General features: G+C 46.0%; 2 non-coding genes across 2 annotated transcripts; both read left to right on the top strand.

Annotated features, from left to right (window-relative positions):
* Positions 1–9,400: 9,400 nt before the first annotated feature.
* Positions 9,401–9,475, top strand: Trnas-cga (transfer RNA serine (anticodon CGA)). Its single transcript has one exon. It is a non-coding gene; the product is annotated as a tRNA-Ser (tRNA).
* A 2,324-nt stretch (positions 9,476–11,799) lies between these two features.
* Positions 11,800–11,874, top strand: Trnap-cgg (transfer RNA proline (anticodon CGG)). Its single transcript has one exon. It is a non-coding gene; the product is annotated as a tRNA-Pro (tRNA).
* The last annotated feature ends 1,890 nt before the right edge of the window (positions 11,875–13,764 follow it).

Here is a 13,764-nt window from a genome sequence, read left to right as displayed (position 1 = left end):
CTACGCTTTGATGGTTCACTGAAGCCCAGTAGTAGTTTCCGATGCACATCTGGAGGCATTCTGTAATCTGTGGACCTTCAAAGTGTTGATGAAACACAGAATTTGCATCGGGATGGAATACAACAGTCACCATGCGCACTTTCCTCCATGGGAGTAATGTCGCAAACTGACTATGCTTTGATCGTTCCCTGGAAGACCATTTGTAGTTTCCGATGCACATCTGGAAGCATTCTGTAATCTGTGGACTATCAGAGTGTTGATGAAACACAGAAATTGCATCGGGATTGAATACAACAATCACCATGCGCACTCTCCTCCATGGGAGTAATGTCTCAAACAGTCTACGCTTTGATCGTTCCCTGGGAGACCAGTAGTGGTTTCCGATGCACATCTGGTTGCATTCTGTAATCTGTGGACTATCAGAGTCTTGATGAAACACAGATATTGCATCGGGCTGAATACAACAGTCACCATGCGCACTTTCGTCCATGGGAGTAATGTTTTAAACTGTCTACGGTTTGATCGTTCCCTGGAAGAACTGTAGTAGTTTCCGATGCAAATCTGGAGGCATTGTGTAATCTGTGGACCTTAAAAGTGTTGATAAAACACAGAAATTGCATCGGGATTGAATACAACATTCACCATGCGCACTTTCCTCCATGGGAGTAATGTCTCAAACAGTCTACGCTTTGATCGTTCCCTGGAAGACCAGTAGTAGTTTCCGATGCACATCTGGAGGCATTCTGTAATCTGTGGTCTATCAGGGTCTTGATAAAACCAAAATTGCGTCGGGATTGAATGCAACAGTCACCATGCGCACTTTCCTCCATGGGAGTAATATCTCAAATAGTCTACGCTTTGATCGTTCCCTAGAAGACAAGTAGTAGTTTCCGATGCACATGTGGAGGCATTCTGTAATCTGTGGACTATCTGAATGTTGATGAAACACAGAAATTGCATCCGGATTGAATACAAGAGTCACCATGTGCACTTTCCTCCATGAGAGTAATGTCTCAAACAGTCTACGCTTTGATGGTTCACTGAAGACCAGTAGTAGTTTCCGATGCACATCTGGAGGCATTCTGTAATCTGTGGACCTTCAAAGTGTTGATGAAACACAGAATTTGCATCGGGATGGAATACAACAGTCACCATGCGCACTTTCCTCCATGGGAGTAATGTCGCAAACAGACAATGCTTTGATCGTTCCCTGGAAGACCATTTGTAGTTTCCGATGCACATCTGGAGGCATTCTGTAATCTGTGGACTATATGAGTCTTGATGAAACACAGAAATTGCATCGGGATTGAATACAACAGTCACCATGCGCTCTTTCCTCCATGGGAGTATTGTCTCAAACAGTCTACGCTTTGATCGTTATCTGGAAGACCAGTAGTAGTTTCCGATGCACATCTGGAAGCATTCTGTAATCTGTGGACTATCAGAGTGTTGATGAAACACAGAAATTGCATCGGGATTGAATACAACAATCACCATGCGCACTTTCCTCCATGGGAGTAATGTCTCAAACAGTCTACGCTTTGATCGTTCCCTGGGAGACCAGTAGTGGTTTCCGATGCACATCTGGTTGCATTCTGTAATCTGTGGACTATCAGAGTCTTGATGAAACACAGATATTGCATCGGGCTGAATACAACAGTCACCATGCGCACTTTCGTCCACGGGAGTAATGTTTTAAACTGTCTACGGTTTGATCGTTCCCTGGAAGAACAGTAGTAGTTTCCGATGCAAATCTGGAGGCATTGTGTAATCTGTGGACCTTAAAAGTGTTGATAAAACACAGAAATTGCATCGGGATTGAATACAACATTCACCATGCGCACTTTCCTCCATGGGAGTAATGTCTCAAACCGTCTACGATTTGATCGTTCCCTGGAAGACCAGTAGTAGTTTCCGATGCAAATCTGGAGGCATTCTGCAATCTGTCGACTATCAGAGTGTTGATGAAACACAGATATTGCATCGGGATTGAATACAACAGTCACCATGCGCACTTTCCTCCATTGGTGTAAAGTCTCAAACAGTTTATGGTTTGATCGTTACCTGGAAGACCAGTAGCAGTTTCCGATGCACGTCTTTAGGCATTCTGTAATCTGTGGACTATCAGAGTGTTGATGAAACACAGAAATTGCATCGGGGTTGAATACAACAGTCACCATGCCCACTTTCCTCCATGGGAGTATTGTCGCAAACAGTCTACGCTTTGATAGTTCCCTGGAAGACCAGTAGTAGTTTCCGATGCACATCTGGAGGCATTCTGTAATCTGTGGACTATCTGAGTCTTGATGAAACACAGCAATTGCATCGGGATTGAATACAACAGTCACGATGCGCACTTTCCTCCATGGATGTAATGTCTCAAACAGTTTACGCTTTGATCGTTCCCTGGAAGAGCAGTAGCAGTTTCCGATGCACATCTGGAGGCATTATGTAATCTGTGGACTATCAGGTGTTGATGAAACACAGAAATTGCATCGGGATTGAATACAATAGTCACCATGCCCACTTTCCTCCATGGGAGTAATGTCGCAAACTGTCTACGCTTTGATCGTTCCCTGGAAGACCAGTAGTAGTTTCCGATGCACATCTGGCGGCATTCTGTAATCTGTGGACTATCTGAATGTTGATGAAACACAGAAATTGCATCCGGATTGAATACAAGAGTCACCATGTGCACTTTCCTCCATGGGAGTAATGTCTCAAACAGTCTACGCTTTGATGGTTCACTGAAGCCCAGTAGTAGTTTCCGATGCACATCTGGAGGCATTCTGTAATCTGTGGACCTTCAAAGTGTTGATGAAACACAGAATTTGCATCGGGATGGAATACAACAGTCACCATGCGCACTTTCCTCCATGGGAGTAATGTCGCAAACTGACTATGCTTTGATCGTTCCCTGGAAGACCATTTGTAGTTTCCGATGCACATCTGGAGGCATTCTGTAATCTGTGGACTATATGAGTCTTGATGAAACACAGAAATTGCATCGGGATTGAATACAACAGTCACCATGCGCTCTTTCCTCCATGGGAGTATTGTCTCAAACAGTCTACGCTTTGATCGTTATCTGGAAGACCAGTAGTAGTTTCCGATGCACATCTGGAAGCATTCTGTAATCTGTGGACTATCAGAGTGTTGATGAAACACAGAAATTGCATCGGGATTGAATACAACAATCACCATGCGCACTCTCCTCCATGGGAGTAATGTCTCAAACAGTCTACGCTTTGATCGTTCCCTGGGAGACCAGTAGTGGTTTCCGATGCACATCTGGTTGCATTCTGTAATCTGTGGACTATCAGAGTCTTGATGAAACACAGATATTGCATCGGGCTGAATACAACAGTCACCATGCGCACTTTCGTCCATGGGAGTAATGTTTTAAACTGTCTACGGTTTGATCGTTCCCTGGAAGAACTGTAGTAGTTTCCGATGCAAATCTGGAGGCAGTGTAATCTGTGGACCTTAAAAGTGTTGATAAAACACAGAAATTGCATCGGGATTGAATACAACATTCACCATGCGCACTTTCCTCCATGGGAGTAATGTCTCAAACAGTCTACGCTTTGATCGTTCCCTGGAAGACCAGTAGTAGTTTCCGATGCACATCTGGAGGCATTCTGTAATCTGTGGTCTATCAGGGTCTTGATAAAACCAAAATTGCGTCGGGATTGAATGCAACAGTCACCATGCGCACTTTCCTCCATGGGAGTAATATCTCAAATAGTCTACGCTTTGATCGTTCCCTAGAAGACAAGTAGTAGTTTCCGATGCACATGTGGAGGCATTCTGTAATCTGTGGACTATCTGAATGTTGATGAAACACAGAAATTGCATCCGGATTGAATACAAGAGTCACCATGTGCACTTTCCTCCATGAGAGTAATGTCTCAAACAGTCTACGCTTTGATGGTTCACTGAAGACCAGTAGTAGTTTCCGATGCACATCTGGAGGCATTCTGTAATCTGTGGACCTTCAAAGTGTTGATGAAACACAGAATTTGCATCGGGATGGAATACAACAGTCACCATGCGCACTTTCCTCCATGGGAGTAATGTCGCAAACAGACAATGCTTTGATCGTTCCCTGGAAGACCATTTGTAGTTTCCGATGCACATCTGGAGGCATTCTGTAATCTGTGGACTATATGAGTCTTGATGAAACACAGAAATTGCATCGGGATTGAATACAACAGTCACCATGCGCTCTTTCCTCCATGGGAGTATTGTCTCAAACAGTCTACGCTTTGATCGTTATCTGGAAGACCAGTAGTAGTTTCCGATGCACATCTGGAAGCATTCTGTAATCTGTGGACTATCAGAGTGTTGATGAAACACAGAAATTGCATCGGGATTGAATACAACAATCACCATGCGCACTTTCCTCCATGGGAGTAATGTCTCAAACAGTCTACGCTTTGATCGTTCCCTGGGAGACCAGTAGTGGTTTCCGATGCACATCTGGTTGCATTCTGTAATCTGTGGACTATCAGAGTCTTGATGAAACACAGATATTGCATCGGGCTGAATACAACAGTCACCATGCGCACTTTCGTCCATGGGAGTAATGTTTTAAACTGTCTACGGTTTGATCGTTCCCTGGAAGAACAGTAGTAGTTTCCGATGCAAATCTGGAGGCATTGTGTAATCTGTGGACCTTAAATGTGTTGATAAAACACAGAAATTGCATCGGGATTGAATACAACATTCACCATGCGCACTTTCCTCCATGGGACTAATGTCTCAAACCTTCTACGATTTGATCGTTCCCTGGAAGACCAGTAGTAGTTTCCGATGCAAATCTGGAGGCATTCTGCAATCTGTCGACTATCAGAGTGTTGATGAAACACAGAAATTGCATCGGGATTGAATACAACAGTCACCATGCGCACTTTCCTCCATGAGAGTAATGTCTCAAGCAGTCTACGCTTTTATCGTTTCCAGGAAGACCAGTAGTAGTTTCCGATGCACATCTGGAGGCATTCTGTAATCTGTGGACTATCAGAGTGTTGATGAAACAGAGAAATTGCATCGGGATTGAATACAACAGTCACCATGCGCACTTTCCTCCATTGGTGTAAAGTCTCAAACAGTTTATGGTTTGATCGTTACCTGGAAGACCTGTAGCAGTTTCCGATGCACGTCTTTAGGCATTCTGTAATCTGTGGACTATCAGAGTGTTGATGAAACACAGAAATTGCATCGGGGTTGAATACAACAGTCACCATGCGCACTTTCGTCCATGGGAGTAATGTTTTAAACTGTCTACGGTTTGATCGTTCCCTGGAAGAACAGTAGTAGTTTCCGATGCAAATCTGGAGGCATTGTGTAATCTGTGGACCTTAAAAGTGTTGATAAAACACAGAAATTGCATCGGGATTGAATACAACATTCACCATGCGCACTTTCCTCCATGGGAGTAATGTCTCAAACCTTCTACGATTTGATCGTTCCCTGGAAGACCAGTAGTAGTTTCCGATGCACATCTGGAGGCATTCTGTAATCTGTGGACTATCAGAGTGTTGATGAAACACAGAAATTGCATCGGGATTGAATACAACAGTCACCATGCGCACCTTCCTCCATGAGAGTAATGTCTCAAGCAGTCTACGCTTTTATCGTTTCCAAGAAGACCAGTAGTAGTTTCCGATGCACATCTGGCGGCATTCTGTAATCTGTGGACTATCTGAATGTTGATGAAACACAGAAATTGCATCCGGATTGAATACAAGAGTCACCATGTGCACTTTCCTCCATGGGAGTAATGTCTTAAACAGTCTACGCTTTGATGGTTCACTGAAGACCAGTAGTAGTTTCCGATGCACATCTGGAGGCATTCTGTAATCTGTGGACCTTCAAAGTGTTGATGAAACACAGAATTTGCATCGGGATGGAATACAACAGTCACCATGCGCACTTTCCTCCATGGGAGTAACACAGCAATTGCATCGGGATTGAATACAACAGTCACCATGCGCACTTTCCTCCATGGATGTAATGTCTCAAACAGTTTACGCTTTGATCGTTCTCTGGAAGAGCAGTAGCAGTTTCCGATGCACATCTGGAGGCATTATGTAATCTGTGGACTATCAGGTGTTGATGAAACACAGAAATTGCATCGGGATTGAATACAATAGTCACCATGCCCACTTTCCTCCATGGGAGTAATGTCGCAAACTGTCTACGCTTTGATCGTTCCCTGGAAGACCAGTAGTAGTTTCCGATGCACATCTGGCGGCATTCTGTAATCTGGGGACTATCTGAATGTTGATGAAACAAAGAAATTGCATCCGGATTGAATACAAGAGTCACCATGTGCACTTTCCTCCATGGGAGTAATGTCTCAAACAGTCTACGCTTTGATGGTTCACTGAAGACCAGTAGTAGTTTCCGATGCACATCTGGAGGCATTCTGTAATCTGTGGACCTTCAAAGTGTTGATGAAACACAGAATTTGCATCGGGATGGAATACAACAGTCACCATGCCCACTTTCCTCCATGGGAGTAATGTCGGAAACTGACTATGCTTTGATCGTTCCCTGGAAGACCATTTGTAGTTTCCGATGCACATCTGGAGGCATTCTGTAATCTGTGGACTATATGAGTATTGATGAAACACAGAAATTGCATCGGGATTGAATACAACAGTCACCATGCGCTCTTTCCTCCATCTGAGTATTGTCTCAAACAGTCTACGCTTTGATCGTTCCCTGGGAGACCAGTAGTGGTTTCCGATGCACATCTGGTTGCATTCTGTAATCTGTGGACTATCAGAGTCTTGATGAAACACAGATATTGCATCGGGCTGAATACAACAGTCACCATGCGCACTTTCGTCCATGGGAGTAATGTTTTAAACTGTCTACGGTTTGATCGTTCCCTGGAAGAACAGTAGTAGTTTCCGATGCAAATCTGGAGGCATTGTGTAATCTGTGGACCTTAAAAGTGTTGATAAAACACAGAAATTGCATCGGGATTGAATACAACATTCACCATGCGCACTTTCCTCCATGGGAGTAATGTTTTAAACCGTCTACGATTTGATCGTTCCCTGGAAGACCAGTAGCAGTTTCCGATGCAAATCTGGAGACATTCTGCAATCTGTCGACTATCAGAGTGTTGATGAAACACAGAAATTGCATCGGGATTGAATACAACAGTCACCATGCGCACTTTCCTCCATGAGAGTAATGTCTCAAACAGTCTACGCTTTTATCGTTTCCAGGAAGACCAGTAGTAGTTTCCGATGCACATCTGGAGGCATTCTGTAATCTGTGGACTATCAGTGTGTTGATGAAACAGAGAAATTGCATCGGGATTGAATACAACAGTCACCATGCGCACTTTCCTCCATTGGTGTAAAGTCTCAAACAGTTTACGGTTTGATCGTTACCTGGAAGACCAGTAGCAGTTTCCGATGCACGTCTGGAGGCATTCTGTAATCTGTGGACTATCAGAGTGTTGATGAAACACAGAAATTGCATCGGGGTTGAATACAACAGTCACCATGCCCACTTTCCTCCATGGGAGTATTGTCGCAAACAGTCTACGCTTTGATAGTTCCCTGGAAGACCAGTAGTAGTTTCCGATGCACATCTGGAGGCATTCTGTAATCTGTGGACTATCTGAGTCTTGATGAAACACAGCAATTGCATCGGGATTGAATACAACAGTCACCATGCGCACTTTCCTCCATGGATGTAATGTCTCAAACAGTTTACGCTTTGATCGTTCCCTGGAAGAGCAGTAGCAGTTTCCGATGCACATCTGGAGGCATTATGTAATCTGTGGACTATCAGGTGTTGATGAAACACAGAAATTGCATCGGGATTGAATACAATAGTCACCATGCCCACTTTCCTCCATGGGAGTTATGTCGCAAACTGTCTACGCTTTGATCGTTCCCTGGAAGACCAGTAGTAGTTTCCGATGCACATCTGGAGTCATTCTGTTATCTGTGGACCTTCGTAGTGTTAATGAAACACAGAACTGCATCGGGATGGAATACAACAGTCACCTCGCGCTCTTTCCTCCATGGGAGAAATGTCTCAAACAGTCTACGCTTTGATCGTTCCCAGGAAGACCAGTGGTAGTTTCCGATGCACATCTGGAGACATTCTGTAATCTGTGGACTATCAGAGTGTTCCCAGAATGAGATTTTCACTCTGCAGCGGAGTGTGCGCTGATATAAAACTTCCTGGCAGATTAAAACTGTGTGCCCGACCGAGACTCGAACTCGGGACCTTTGCCTTTCGCGGGCATGTGCTCTACCAACTGAGCTACCGAAGCACGACTCACGTCCGGTACTCACAGCTTTACTTCTGCCAGTATCCGTCTCCTACCTTTCAAACTTTACAGAAGCTCTTCTGCGAACCTTGCAGAACTAGCACTCCTGAAAGAAAGGATATTGCGGAGACATGGCTTAGCCACAGCCTGGGGGATGTTTCCAGAATGAGATTTTCACTCTGCAGCGGAGTGTGCGCTGATATGAAACTTCCTGGCAGATTAAAACTGTGTGCCCGACCGAGACTCGATCTCGGGACCTTTGCCTTTCGCGGGCAAGTGCTCTACCAACTGAGCTACCGAAGCACGACTCACGTCCGGTACTCACAGCTTTACTTCTGCCAGTATCCGTCTCCTACCTTCCAAACTTTACAGAAGCTCTTCTGCGAACCTTGCAGAACTAGCACTCCTGAAAGAAAGGATATTGCGGAGACATGGCTTAGCCACAGCCTGGGGGATGTTTCCAGAATGAGATTTTCACTCTGCAGCGGAGTGTGCGCTGATATGAAACTACCTGGCAGATTAAAACTGTGTGCCCGACCGAGACTCAAAATCGGGACCTTTGCCTTTCGCGGGCAAGTGCTCTACCAAATGAGCTACCGAAGCACGACTCACGTCCGGTACTCACAGCTTTACTTCTGCCAGTATCCGTCTCCTACCTTCCAAACTTTACAGAAGCTCTTCTGCGAACCTTGCAGAACTAGCACTCCTGAAAGAAAGGATATTGCGGAGACATGGCTTAGCCACAGCCTGGGGGATGTTTCCAGAATGAGATTTTCACTCTGCAGCGGAGTGTGCTTCAGTTGCTCAGTTGGTAGAGCACTTGCCCGCGAAAGGCAAAGGTCCCGAGTTCGAGTCTCGGTCGGTCACACAGTTTTAATCTGCCAGGAAGTTTCATATCAGCGCACACTACGCTGCAGAGTGAAATTTCATTCTGGAAACATCCCCCAGGCTGTGGCTAAGCCATGTCTCCGCAATATCCTTTCTTTCAGGAGTGCTAGTTCTGCAAGGTTCGCAGAAGAGCTTCTGTAAAGTTTGGAAGGTAGGAGACGGATACTGGCAGAAGTAAAGCTGTGAGTACCGGACGTGAGTCGTGGTTCGGTAGCTCAGTTGGTAGAGCACTTGCCCGCGAAAGGCAAAGGTCCCGAGTTCGAGTCTCGGTCGGGCACACAGTTTTAATCTGCCAGGAAGTTTCATATCAGCGCACACTCCGCTGCAGAGTGAAAATCTCATTCTGGAAACATCCCCCAGGCTGTGGCTAAGCCATGTCTCCGCAATATCCTTTCTTTCAGGAGTGCTAGTTCTGCAAGGTTCGCAGAAGAGCTTCTGTAAAGTTTGGAAGGTAGGAGACGGATACTGGCAGAAGTAAAGCTGTGAGTACCGGACGTGAGTCGTGCTTCGGTAGCTCAGTTGGTAGAGCACTTGCCCGCGAAAGGCAAAGGTCCCGAGTTCGAGTCTCGGTCGGGCACACAGTTTTAATCTGCCAGGAAGTTTCATATCAGCGCACACTCCGCTGCAGAGTGAAAATCTCATTCTGGAAACATCCCCCAGGCTGTGGCTAAGCCATGTCTCCGCAATATCCTTTCTTTCAGGAGTGCTAGTTCTGCAAGGTTCGCAGAAGAGCTTCTGTAAAGTTTGGAAGGTAGGAGACGGATACTGGCAGAAGTAAAGCTGTGAGTACCGGACGTGAGTCGTGCTTCGGTAGCTCAGTTGGTAGAGCACTTGCCCGCGAAAGGCAAAGGTCCCGAGTTCGAGTCTCGGTCGGGCACACAGTTTTAATCTGCCAGGAAGTTTCATATCAGCGCACACTCCGCTGCAGAGTGAAAATCCCATTCTGGAAACATCCCCCAGGCTGTGGCTAAGCCATGTCTCCGCAATATCCTTTCTTTCAGGAGTGCTAGTTCTGCAATGTTCGCAGAAGAGCTTCTGTATAGTTTGGAAGGTAGGAGACGGATACTGGCAGAAGTAAAGCTGTGAGTACCGGACGTGAGTCGTGCTTCGGTAGCTCAGTTGGTAGAGCACTTGCCCGCGAAAGGCAAAGGTCCCGAGTTCGAGTCTCGGTCGGGCACACAGTTTTAATCTGCCAGGAAGTTTCATATCAGCGCACACTCCGCTGCAGAGTGAAAATCTCATTCTGGAAACATCCCCCAGGCTTTGACTAAGCCATGTCTCCGCAATATCCTTTCTTTCAGGAGTGCTAGTTCTGCAAGGTTCGCAGAAGAGCTTCTGTAAAGTTTGGAAGGTAGGAGACGGATACTGGCAGAAGTAAAGCTGTGAGTACCGGACGTGAGTCGTGCTTCGGTAGCTCAGTTGGTAGAGCACTTGTCCGCGAAAGGCAATGGTCCCGAGTTCGAGTCTCGGTCGGGCACACAGTTTTAATCTGCCAGGAAGTTTCATATCAGCGCACACTCCGCTGCAGAGTGAAAATCTCATTCGGGAAACATCCCCCAGGCTGTGTCTAAGCCATGTCTCCGCAATATCCTTTCTTTCAGGAGTGCTAGTTCTGCAAGGTTCGCAGAAGAGCTTCTGTAAAGTTTGGAAGGTAGGAGACGGATACTGGCAGAAGTAAAGCTGTGAGTACCGGACGTGAGTCGTGCTTCGGTAGCTCAGTTGGTAGAGCACTTGCCCGCGAAAGGCAAAGGTCCCGAGTTCGAGTCTCGGTCGGGCACACAGTTTTAATCTGCCAGGAAGTTTCATATCAGCGCACACTCCGCTGCAGAGTGAAAATCTCATTCTGGAAACATCCCCCAGGCTGTGGCTAAGCCATGTCTCCGCAATATCCTTTCTTTCAGGAGTGCTAGTTCTGCAAGGTTCGCAGAAGAGCTTCTGTAAAGTTTGGAAGGTAGGAGACGGATACTGGCAGAAGTAAAGCTGTGAGTACCGGACGTGAGTCGTGCTTCGGTAGCTCAGTTGGTAGAGCACTTGCCCGCGAAAGGCAAAGGTCCCGAGTTCGAGTCCCGGTCGGGCACACAGTTTTAATCTGCCAGGAAGTTTCATATCAGCGCACACTACGCTGCAGAGTGAAAATCTCATTCTGGAAACATCCCCCAGGCTGTGGCTAAGCCATGTCTCCGCAATATCCTTTCTTTCAGGAGTGCTAGTTCTGCAAGGTTCGCAGAAGAGCTTCTGTAAAGTTTGGAAGGTAGGAGACGGATACTGGCAGAAGTAAAGCTGTGAGTACCGGACGTGAGTCGTGCTTCGGTAGCTCAGTTGGTAGAGCACTTGCCCGCGAAAGGCAAAGATACCGAGTTCGAGTCTCGGTCGGGCACACAGTTTTAATCTGCCAGGAAGTTTCATATCAGCGCACACTCCGTTGCAGAGTGAAAATCTCATTCTGGAAACATCCCCCAGGCTTTGACTAAGCCATGTCTCCGCAATATCCTTTCTTTCAGGAGTGCTAGTTCTGCAAGGTTCGCAGAAGAGCTTCTGTAAAGTTTGGAAGGTAGGAGACGGATACTGGCAGAAGTAAAGCTGTGAGTACCGGACGTGAGTCGTGCTTCGGTAGCTCAGTTGGTAGAGCACTTGTCCGCGGAAGGCAAAGGTCCCGAGTTCGAGTCTCGGTCGGGCACACAGTTTTAATCTGCCAGGAAGTTTCATATCAGCGCACACTCCGCTGCAGAGTGAAAATCTCATTCGGGAAACATCCCCCAGGCTGTGTCTAAGCCATGTCTCCGCAATATCCTTTCTTTCAGGAGTGCTAGTTCTGCAAGGTTCGCAGAAGAGCTTCTGTAAAGTTTGGAAGGTAGGAGACGGATACTGGCAGAAGTAAAGCTGTGAGTACCGGACGTGAGTCGTGCTTCGGTAGCTCAGTTGGTAGAGCACTTGCCCGCGAAAGGCAAAGGTCCCGAGTTCGAGTCTCGGTCGGGCACACAGTTTTAATCTGCCAGGAAGTTTCATATCAGAGTGTTAATGAAACACAGAAATTGCATCAGGATTGAATGCAACAGTCACCATGCGCACTTTCCTCCATGGGAGTAATGTCTCAAGCAGTCTACGCTTTGATCGTGAAGTGGAAGACCAGTAGTAGATTCCGATGCACATCTGGTGGCATTCTGTAATCTGTGGACCATCAGAGTCTTGATGAAACACAGAAATTGCATCGTGATTGAATACAACAGTCACCATGCGCACTTTTCTCCGTGGGAGTAATGTCTCAAACAGTCTACGCTTTGATCGTTCCCAGGAAGACCAGTAGTAGTTTCCGATGCACATCTGGAGGCATTCTGTAATCTGTAGACTATCAGAGTGTTGATGAAACACAGAAATTGAATCGGGATTGAATACAACAGTCACCATGCGCACTTTCCTCCATGGGTGTAATGTCTCAAACAGTTTGCGATTTGATCGTTCCCTGGAAGACCAGTAGTAGTTTCCGATGCACATCTAGAGGCATTCTTTAATCTGTGGACTATCAGAGTGTTGATGAAACACAGATATTGCATCGGGGTTGAATACAACAGTCACCATGCCCACTTTCCTCTATGGAAGTAATGTAGCAAACAGTCTTCGCTTTGATCGATCCCTGAATGACCAGTAGTAGTTTCCGATGCACATATGGAGCATTCTGCAATCTCTGGACTATCTGAGTGTTTATGAAACACAGAAATTACATCGGGATTGAATACAACAGTCACCATGTGCACTTTCCTCCATGGGAGTAATGTCGAAAACAGTCTACGCTTTGATCGTTCCCTTGAAGACCAGTAGTAGTTTCCGATGCACATCTGGAGGCATTCTGTAATCTGTGGACTATCAGAGTGTTGATGAAACACAGAAATTGCATCCGGATTGAATACAACACTCACCATGCGCACTTTCCTCCATGCGTGTAGTGTCTCAAAAAGTCTACGCTTTGATCGTTCCCTAGAAGACCAGTAGTAGTTTCCGATGCACATCTGATGGCATTCTGTAATCTGTGGACTATCAGAGTGTTGATGAAACACAGAAATTGCATCGGGATTGAATACAACAGTCATCATGCGCACTTTCCCCCATGGGAGTAATGTCTCAAACAGTCTACGCTTTGATCGTTCCCTGGAAGACCAGTAGTAGTTTTCGATGCACATCTGGAGGCATTCTGTAATCTGTGGTCTATCAGGGTCTTGATAAAACCAAAATTGCATCGGGATTGAATGCAACAGTCACCATGCGCACTTTCCTCCGTGGGAGTAATGTCTCAAATAGTCTACGCTTTGATCGTTCCCTAGAAGACAAGTAGTAGTTTCCGATGCACATCTGGAGGCATTCTGTAATCTGTGGACTATCAGAGTTTTGATGAAACCAAAATTGCATCGGGATTGAATACAACAGTCACCATGCGCACTTTCATCCATGGGAGTAATGTCTCAAAGAGTTTACGCTTTGATCGTTCCCTGGAAGACCAGTAGTAGTTTCCGATGCACATCTGGAGGCATTCTGTAATCTGTGGACTATCAGAGTGTTGATGAAACACAGAAATT

The sequence above is a fragment of the Schistocerca gregaria genome, chromosome 9, assembly GCF_023897955.1.
Source record: "Schistocerca gregaria isolate iqSchGreg1 chromosome 9, iqSchGreg1.2, whole genome shotgun sequence".
NCBI lineage: Eukaryota > Metazoa > Arthropoda > Insecta > Orthoptera > Acrididae > Schistocerca > Schistocerca gregaria.
Note: the sequence above shows the minus strand (reverse complement) of the source record. Positions and strands in the feature narration are given on the sequence as shown.